At 41.7% G+C, this 448-nt stretch overlaps 1 protein-coding gene across 1 annotated transcript in view; it reads left to right on the top strand.

Annotated features, from left to right (window-relative positions):
* Positions 1-56: 56 nt before the first annotated feature.
* Positions 57-448, top strand: part of LOC119592569 — a gene marked incomplete at its 3' end in the record, with an annotated part of 18,718 nt that continues 18,326 nt past the window's right edge. The window contains 1 exon segment of the mRNA XM_037941446.1: positions 57-254.

Below are 448 nucleotides of genomic sequence, written 5' to 3'. Positions count from 1 at the left end.
AAGATAAAGCTACATTTCAACAACGATGTGAAAACAGCAGCGCGCGCCATATGGCTGCCAGCGCCCGAAACCAAACTGCAGCAATGTCGATAATCTGATTCAGATTATGTGAAAAAATGAGATTGATAATGCGGATTAACATATCAGTTTATCACATCACACCCTCCTGTGGTCCCCAACGTCAGTACACGATCTTGGCCTTCTTTCAGCACAGCTTTTCCGGTCGACCAAAGGCAAAAGGACAAATAAAACAGGTATGGAAAAAGGGACCCGACACATACTCTACAGTACTTGTTATCTGCTCTATCTGTTTAGTGGAAGTGGAATTCCAACCTCATATCGGAATCTGGCCGTAGAGTCTCGGCGTACGCATCAGTGAGTCTTGGAAATGGTCTTTTATTTATTTCATTATACCGATGTTGTTGTCATGAATATGTATTTTTTTAAA

Source organism: Penaeus monodon, chromosome 30 (genome assembly GCF_015228065.2).
Source record: "Penaeus monodon isolate SGIC_2016 chromosome 30, NSTDA_Pmon_1, whole genome shotgun sequence".
In the NCBI taxonomy this organism is placed as follows: domain Eukaryota; kingdom Metazoa; phylum Arthropoda; class Malacostraca; order Decapoda; family Penaeidae; genus Penaeus; species Penaeus monodon.
This window is presented reverse-complemented; position numbering and strand designations above follow the sequence as displayed.